The 9,484-nt window shown below is 34.2% G+C and overlaps 1 long non-coding RNA gene across 1 annotated transcript; it reads right to left on the bottom strand.

Moving 5' to 3' along the window:
- Positions 1-2,076: 2,076 nt before the first annotated feature.
- LOC127855567 (uncharacterized) lies at positions 2,077-3,905 on the bottom strand. The gene is made up of 3 exons (XR_008037590.1): positions 3,697-3,905; positions 2,802-3,417; positions 2,077-2,220 (listed from the first exon to the last, which is right to left on the bottom strand). It is a non-coding gene; the product is annotated as an uncharacterized LOC127855567 (long non-coding RNA).
- Between the last annotated feature and the right edge of the window lie 5,579 nt (positions 3,906-9,484).

Here is a 9,484-nt window from a genome sequence, read left to right as displayed (position 1 = left end):
TTGGTGTTAGTTGTAATGTTTGTGGTCACTTGTTTGCTAGCAAGCAAAGAGTTTATTTATTTTCGGACAAAAGAAGTGACAAATTGATATTATTAATATCGTCCATGAATAGTGCAAGCAAATATATCTAACAACCCTATAAATAGGTCAGTGAACATAACCATGATACATGATTCACAAAACGTCAAGCAAATTTGACAAATAAATAAGAAAATTATTCAATTATCAGAAAAAAATATGGTAGCCCATTTGAACCATATTGTTCTGGATATTTGTGGGTTTAAAAATGGTAGCCAACAAGCCTACACTCAAAACCTTCTCTTGTCATGATGAAAACTTGTAAACTGGCCAAGAAGCTAGTCGAAATTGTTGACGCTCTCTTCCAGTTGTTGTTTTTGTTCCAAATGGCGGAAAAATCGTGACATTTAAACCACAACAAATGATTTATTTTGTTGCAAGAAATATACATATAAAAATTACAAGGATATTAAAAGAGATTGGAGAAAAGACTTAGGAAATGGATTATGTTTAAGAAAGTTGATGACAACATTAGATTATCTAGAAGGAGTATTATTAAATGGAGTATGTGAAATTGTATGATTTGACGGATTTATCCGGTTGCCGCATGAGCCGGGTTAAGAATTGCCTGACCGGATAAATCCAGTCGCCGCACAGGAAGGGTTATGCTACTTTTTATATTGGTAATATTTGGAGGTTCCAAAGAATTTAGCCCATATAAAAAGTATCTCTAAATTCTTTGTGCGACTTATAAATAAGACTAGCCAAGAAGCCAAAATGAGAGAACCACAAATATACCCACAGAACTACAAAAAGGTGGCCAATGCCAAAACTATGACATGATTGTCCCCCATTGTCAATTTTGCGGATTTATTTGTTGTTGGTTGACTTAAACCTTACAACAAAGTCAGTCAATTTAAAGATCGAAAATGTGTCTGCCAGAACAGCGAAAAGGGTGCCAGAACAGCGAAAAGGGCACCAATTAAAAAATATGACCTCTCTCACCTATTTCAGTTTGGTGTATATTTGATGTTCTAATACGTTGGTGAACTTACACCTGCCAACACAGCAACTCAAAAGAGGGACAGATGTACCCACCAGATTGATGAAAAGGGTACCAAAACAGCAATTATGACATTGTACACCTTTTTGTTGCAAATGTATTAAGATTTAGCATTCAGATCAGTTCAGAAGGATTGTGGGCAATAAATAGCAAATAAAGGGTTGAGCAACAAAATTCGATCTTTTTTCAATCAAATGTAATCAGCACATTTCAGAGTATGTTTACGTAACCCACTGAACAGATGACAGTGTCATCGAATGCTTTCATGGGCATAAGACAAAATCGTACAAAAAGACTCACGAAATGCGGGTGAAATGGCATGTGTACGAAGCTGAGTATTGTCATGTGTAATTAGCCAGGACAACAGATTTTTGAAACAAATAAAAATTTCTAATAATCTTTGTTGATTCTATTTAATAATCTCATAAGAAACACAAAAAACATAATTTTAATTATTTTTGACGCAAAATTAATATTTTTTTCGAATTTTAACAAAATGCCATTACAGAACTATACCTGCCAATTTCGGCCAATTTCAAAGAACATTCCTAACACTAGCTTTAAATGAACAAATGAAGTGTTCAGCATGGAAGTTAATGCATTTATGGTGTACATATAATGCAGGTGTGATATAAAGATGAAAACCAGAGTGATAGGATATTACTATGTGGGGCCTTAGGTCACTGGGGTCACGGTCAAGGTCACATGGTAAAATCGATTTTTGGACTTTTTGTCATACCCCTTTAATGTATTGATGGATATATCTGATATTAGGTGTGTATTTATCTGGTGTAGACTCCTAATCTTTAACTGGTTTATTGGGCCACTGGGGTCAAGGTCACAGGCTAAAAATATATTTCCCCATACTTTTCTCTATAGTGCCTTCATTAATTGGCCGATATCTTAGATACTTTGTATGAATACGCCTTGCATCAACCTCTGTCCTTTAGCAGGGGTTAAGACTTGTAGGGTAAACTTAAAACAAAAAAAACAGGTGTGTTACTATAGTATATTCATCACCTTAATCACTGAACAAGTAATTCAAGATCTCCCTGGCTATAGTCTTTTAACAGCTGGTAGGTGTATATGGCTGGATCTCCGGAGTACTTGATATTGTACCAATCACTGTATCCTGGCACCTGCAATAAGTGTGGTTTATAATTATTAAATCTGATCAATTAATATCTTCCAAAGTTGATATCAGTTTTATATCTTCCAAAGTTGATATCAGTCTATATACATTATAAAGTTGATAAATTTAATAAAACTCAGTACAATTTTCAGTTAGGTAGATCTAGAAAATGAAATATATATATAACTGAAAAATGATATGGTTAACAGAAGACTAGTGATCTTAGACCTAAGGTCGCAGGCCTTGTTTAAGTTCAAATCCTGACAGGGGAAGACAGTTGTTCCCTTAGCAAGAGACATGATTCTCTTTACTTAGTTCTAGCTGTCTGTAGGAAAGGATTCAAGACACATGGATTAATAACACAATCAATCTAAAATATAATTGGTATAAATCAGTATGGTCGTTCTCGATTCCTACATTTGTTTTCCATGTTTTTAATGATATTTACTTATTAAGTTGAATAACTATTTTGGTTAGAAAGAAATACATGTACATTAATTAGGTTATCAACAAATTACACAATGTCATATAAGTTTATAAAGAAATACATGAAAAAAAAGGTCAGCTGCAACATGTTAGTTTGAATACCTGGGATATAACTTGACCAATGTAATGCACTAGTTTCTTCATTTTCGTTAAACCTGTGTCGCACCTTCTGGCCAACAAGCAGAGTGCAATCAGCAGGCTGGGTAGATGGCTTACTGTGTGCATCAGTTACCAACTTTTTAACATTTACAACTAGTTCTTCTACAGTTAAGTTTATTCTTTTGTCACCTTGCTGTTTGCTAAATACATAAATCGAATTTTCATCTGATAGTTGCCGTAAAAAAAAATTCTGAAGTTAAGCTGAGCAAAATAAAAATATTTCATATGTTTGAAGATCAAAATTCATTTCATTTCGTGACAATAGATATGTCAAAGGGTCGCTCCAACACTAGTACTGCCTACTACTGGAAAATATTGCATCTGGTGCTCATTCATGTCACTGGATCAAGCATGAAATACATTTTTATCAACCACCAAAACAAAACAAATATCTGTTGTTTTCAATACCACAAACAAATCATGGCTAGCGTTATACTCCGCATCCGGCTGTTCAGCCTCAGGCTCTGGCTCTGAGACCTGACCCCAGAAGTCGTAGTAAAAATCTTGTGCGCCCTGCGGTGAGTACGACTCTGACATCAAAATGCTTCTTGTAGTTGTACTATAAAAACAACAGACAGATTTGTATTCAGGATGTAGTCTGTGTTACACATTGTATACGAGCAGAAATGTGTGGTATATATACAGCCAAACTCAAGATAAATGGTTGGAATAGCGGAATATTTATGTCAACTGATTAAAATTACCCCACCCACTCACTACTACCGGTCATATCCGCTTGCATCAGAAATTTTACATGGAGATGTGCGTATAACAGAGCGCAAATTATGTTAACAAATGTATCTAATAACTGCCATGGGTCAAACACCATTAGACTTACGTATTATGGCCAATTTATGGGTATATTTCTGCACTTTCTCAATTAATTTATAACTTGCGCCAATCTCCTTTGAAGAGTATTTCAGCAGGGGAAGTAACTCAAAGAGCGTCGCAATATCGAGGCAACCGGTGGTTTTTTTTAACTGGGGTGCGCATAAAAGCGCATGGATAAAAAGTATGCAGAATCAATCGGATGGACAGAAAATGCATTAAAAAACGCTAAAATGATATTTTCAAACATTTATAACGATCTTTTCTTACCTTTCTTCTACGTCAAAGTTGGCGTAAACAAGTACCAGCCGTGAAAATGTATACTTTCACTTTATAACCAAAATAAACGTGTTGTTATCCCGTGGTGTACCTCTATGACGACATTCAACTAGCAATGTAACCATTTTTTTCATTGGTTGATGTAAGTAAATCCGATCAAAAGTAAACATATGATAGCGGGATTCCCCGAAACAGCCGTCCATATTTGGAAAAGGCGATGTAAACACAAGTTTAAAATCGCGACAAAAATCAATGTAAGGCAAAAATCGACGATTTATCGATACAGTTAAGGTGATTAGCATATATTTTAGTAATGCCATTAATGATATTTACTCAACAACGTATCGTTTATGGTGTATTTGATCATTATTTCATGCAATGTTAACACTGCGACAGATACGATCTGCGCATGCGCTAGATGAGCTGTCCTGGCTAGTGTAATTGCTGTCGACGCTGAAGCAACTGCTCTTGCTGCTGTTGTTGCTGTGGGCCATTATGATGATTTGGTTGACGATAATTATAACGTATTGCGTAAAGTATGATTGTTTATTAATTCAAATAATCGCCACTTCCGAGTGACACATATTCAAAAAAATAGAACGCCAAAAAACGAAATGCTCGGGGAAATCGTGTGTCGTGCAAACAGCGTTATGCAATCGGGACTCCTCGACAACGACCCCTGCATACTGATCCGAAGTTTGACTAATTACCGACTTGCAGGATTCGTTTCCGACCATCTTCAAGATGATACGCATTAAATATCTTTTCCAATGCCGTTCTTTTCCGAAATGATAGTTATGCGTGACAACGAAAATGAACGTTCACGCTCTTCGCATGGGGATGGTGATACTTACTTACTGATTTATAATATAATGGAAATTAAAGCACATGGCTCATGCATAAACACACAATTTATTATGAAAATATATAATAAATTTATCACTTTTCTAGGACGTTGAAAACTTATTTCGTTTAGAGTTTGCGCACGTACATTTAGTTTATACAGCCGTTGGTAACCAATACTTTGCATGACCACGATTTAATAACAACAATCATTTTTGTGAAACCCGTATTCTGTAAGCACGTTCTTTTTCTGAGTATACAAGTAAATGCTTAGTATATATATGGACACGAGTTTGCTGTTGTTTCTTGGTATAATTTCCATAATTCGGTAGGTACATATATTATGTGTATTGTAGTACACTGGGACATATTGCTTGAAGAACGTTTCTACAAAACCCTAGTAATTTAATTAAGATTAGTATACCACTTGCGTTGTTTCTTTTAAACGCAAAATGTAAAGTAAGAAGATCCACAATTGCCTCATCAGTCATTATTACTTAACGAGTAGTTTTTGAAACGGTCTCATGTTTTATCGTTAATCTGCCTAAACTGGAGCTCACTCGTACAGACACTGTTAGTGTTGAACTGCGAGTAGCCTCCCTTGCTTCAAAAAAGCTACGCTGTCTCCACATTTCATGTCCCTTTTTCATCAGGCATACTTACAAGGTTAATTAAACATGCTTGAAAACATATTTAGCAATTTGAGTGTTCAGTCAAATAAATTTAAATGACTCAAACATTAAAAACAGCATATTTTACACATATATTGACGATTTTTTAAATCAATAGTTTCTTAAAGATTTGAGTCCTTCATTTCAATTCCTATGTCCGAATTTCCCAACCATTTTGTTTTGCCCTTCTTTTATTTCAGATTGGTAACGCTTGGTATCAATGTTTAAATGAACCTGTCCTCCTCGGAGGCTCCTGCAAAGAATGCTTTTAAAGACATGGCATGTTTATAAATTATTTCTTATAAAAGCACCCTTTCTGAATGCAGGCGCACTGGCAGAAAATAGGGATTTGGAGTTGTTAATGTACCCCTAAACACGGGAAGCGCATCATTCAAGTTTATATGTGAACTACCGGTAAGTCTCTTAGTGAATGCAAGCACACACAGGATATAGAAATTGACCATAACATGGCCGATTGTGTTTAGTACATAAGAGGGCTTTATTATAGAAAAAGGCACAACTTAAGTTTACTGAAATGAAACCTAAATGTAAATGTGTGTTAGGAATCACACTTGTACAAAATATTCTCCGAGTTGTTTCCCATGCCATTATACAAATTCGTTTTTGGTGAAGTTTTAGCAGAGTTTTAGCAGAGTGTTTAACAGCACTGATTTTGAACTTAAATTATTGTTATTTATAAAAGCTGCTGAACACTATATTTATCTAAATATCTTAATTAAGTAATGTTTAATACAGAGGCTTATAACATCCGTTGTTTTCAAGTTTCAATCATTACACTGCAGAGATCTATGGACAAACATGATAGATCTTTGAAGCCCATTCTGAAGATCAGAATTGTATCCCGCACAGTTTCATTCTAGAACATGCTGGGATTCCAAGCATGATTGGCTTGCTCACTCAATGTCAACTCCACTGGCTTGGTTTACGTACAATGAATGGAGGATGGACGCCTACCAAATTAGGTCATGTGCCACCTTGCCACTGGCCCAGTCTCAGGTGCCTATACCATTGCAGTGTTCCAACTCTGCAAATCCTGGTACAAAATGAAAGCTTTCACAACAAACAAAGTCTAATTTCCATCCTTATTTATTTGTGTTTTTTTTTAATTTTCGAAAAACAATATAACAACACAATGTGGTATATGGTTCGAACCAAAAACTGTTTATTTCAAAACATGCACAATTCAATTTACAGAGATAAAACACCGACAAATAAAACAACAACAATTACTCCAGTCACAACATGGTTTTATCAAGAATAAAAAAAATACGAAAATACATAAAGTAAAGTTTAGAATTATGTTTTCATTACCCAATACTTAAATTGTAACAGTATGATTCTTGAAGTTTATAGATAAAATTAATATTAGTCAATAATCACATGCAATTCACAAGTGTTATTGCATAACAATATGTGTTTAAAGGTTACTTTGAGGAAAAGAAAAAAGTTCGATCAATTTCTTTCTGATTTGTATTCCTAGAACAACCTTTAAAGGGCCACATAATGTGTGTTGGTCGATTTGGATTTTTCGCTGTTGTCAACAGTTTTTAAGTCATATCACTGTCTTAAGGAAACCAGCTCTTTCTTTTCACTGGTGCGCTGGTACACCAGTGCTAAATGCACATACTAATGCCAGTAACTGACCACTAACCTACTTGAATCAGAGGTATGGGGAGGATAGCTGTTCAATCAATGTCATCATCCCGCAACAAATTATAGGGCCGGGCCGGAGATTGAACCTGGGATCCTCTAATCTATAGTAAAATGCTCTACCAACTGAGCTAGCCACATAGGTTAATTAATACATACATTTAACGTTTTTGGCACAATGAAAGATGGAATTCTAAATGCATACATTGAATGTTATAAATACAGATATCAAATGCAAAAATGATATGTTATATTTTGACATATAATCAGATTCAAAATGATATTTTATATTTTGACATATAATCAGATTCAAAATGTATTATCTAAAAATGATGTGACCAAAGAATGCTAGCGGTAAATGATTTTTTTTTAATACACAACAACACACAGAGACTGTGCTTTTTTATAAAAAATAGTTCGCGTTTATTTATTGTACGTTATAAGATTTTAATGAAATAGACAAGTTAGAAAGCTGTATGGTCACACAGAATAGCTCAAACAAAAATGATTAACCGTTAAGAATTATACTTGCAAAAACTGTAGTAATGTAAGTTGACCAAGGACTAAATTAGGAAAATTTTTAACGATTTATCAGAGCGAAAGAGCAAAAATATTTCAACAAATAGATTAAATGTGCATTGATTCTTTGTCACCGCAATCAACTTTGTAATGGTTGCATAAGAATGAAAAAATATGTAAAACATGCAAGGCTCTTTATAATTCATAATTCTTAATCTTATTTGTTGGTGTCCCAAATGTAAAGGTATATAATTTAAATGAATCACAATAATTTCATTTAAAATATCAAGTTACGTAAAGTTTTAATAATGTTTGTACCTAAAAATGACAGGAAACTGTTAATCAAGAAACCAAGAAAACTCATACAAGGTTCATTAAATTCATTTTTGTATGTCCACATCTTAAAAAGATAAATGTGTAATTTCTTTGTTTAACAATACAATCACACAAGACTGTTACCAATACATTCAAGTTAAAAACACTGTAAACAATACATTCAAGTAACATTTATTTTAAACAAGAGTTGTGTTTGTGAAACACAATGTCCCCTACTGTGCCGTTTTGAAGACATATCTTTGACCTTGAAAGATGACCTTGACCTTTCACCACTCGAAATGTGCAGCTCCATGAGATACACATGCATGCCAAATATCACGTTGCTATCTTCAATATTGCAAAAATTATGACCAATGTTAATGTTTTTGGACAGACACACTCATACAATAACAGGCACACATATACAATGACAGAAAGACAGACAGACAGACAGACAGACAGACAGACAGACAGACAAACAGACAGGCAGACAGGCAAAAAACAATATACCCCCGATCATTTGATCCGGGGGCATAACAATCAACCCTGAAAATAATATCTATGTTCCATATTTCCAAAGAAAATAAAAAATTATATAATACATTGTCCGTAATTATCAACTTGGAAAGTCAACAGTTCAATTATAAACAATTCCATAATTAAGAATAATTACATGTTTCTGATTATACTTACAACCCTCAACTAAAGATAGTGTGTATATTTTACTTAATTTACATTGTACATGAAAACTGATTTTGTTATTTGAAGCAACGAGTCTAATATACCATTTTTTGTAGATGAATTGATTATCGGTGAGGCTAATCAAGTTCAAAAGCATATACAAAATGTTCTTTTAATTTTAACAATACCATATTGTAAATAGCTTAACAGGTTCGACAATAATTAATTGGTAATATGATCTGGGTATTTGTAACAAATACAATAGGACGCAATACACAGTCACATGACCGGATATCACTTGACATTTGTTACTAGGATTTAACTTCAATGTTACGTTAATAATTAAATAAGTTATCAAAAGTGAAAAAATGGCTTCAAATTTAGAGAGTTTAATTCATAAAGGATCAGATTTACTCTTTGACTTTGCTTGTTTCACCTGTCAGGATAATGCCAGAAACACTGAGGCTAATTTTTACTGTGAGGAATGTTCTAGATTTTATTGTAGCAAATGTGTGGAGCATCATAACTATCTTTACAAGAAGCATGCACTTTTGGACAAGAAAAACATCAGCCAGTGGCCTGAGACTGATGAGTCTGGACAAGAGATATGTCAGGAACACAAGAAGGAAAAACTGACAGGATTCTGTGAGGATCACAGTCAGCTGATATGTCATGCCTGCCATGTCCACAATCATCAGTAAGTATAGGTACACTCTTAATCAAGATCTTTTTGCACATTTGTAACCATACATTTGGCCATCCTTCATATCTCTTTTAATATTGCAAAAATTACAAATAGGATGATGAGGGACCTGGAAT

The sequence above is a fragment of the Dreissena polymorpha genome, chromosome 13 (genome assembly GCF_020536995.1).
Source record: "Dreissena polymorpha isolate Duluth1 chromosome 13, UMN_Dpol_1.0, whole genome shotgun sequence".
Classification (NCBI taxonomy): domain Eukaryota; kingdom Metazoa; phylum Mollusca; class Bivalvia; order Myida; family Dreissenidae; genus Dreissena; species Dreissena polymorpha.
This window is presented reverse-complemented; position numbering and strand designations above follow the sequence as displayed.